This window comes from Penaeus monodon, chromosome 31, assembly GCF_015228065.2.
Source record: "Penaeus monodon isolate SGIC_2016 chromosome 31, NSTDA_Pmon_1, whole genome shotgun sequence".
NCBI classification, from domain to species: domain Eukaryota; kingdom Metazoa; phylum Arthropoda; class Malacostraca; order Decapoda; family Penaeidae; genus Penaeus; species Penaeus monodon.
In genome coordinates this window covers 5,593,483-5,593,702 of record NC_051416.1, presented here as the reverse complement: position 1 = coordinate 5,593,702, position 220 = coordinate 5,593,483, and positions in this window count along the sequence as shown.

Sequence of the window (220 nt, the reverse complement as noted above, 5' to 3'; positions counted from 1 at the left end):
ACTAGATGGTTGAATAAGGAAAAGAAGCAACGTTTAATGGGTTCATTCTGCTGCTGACAGATTACATCTTTCAAAATCGATTTCCGGTTCAGGTACGTACAGCCTCATCAGAGTAGTTGTTCCACACTGCAACATTTCTGTTTGGAATGGAATTTTCAATCACCTTTAATACCTATTTTTACTGTTGCTTCTCGTTCTCGAAAGTATTTGGTTTATTCTT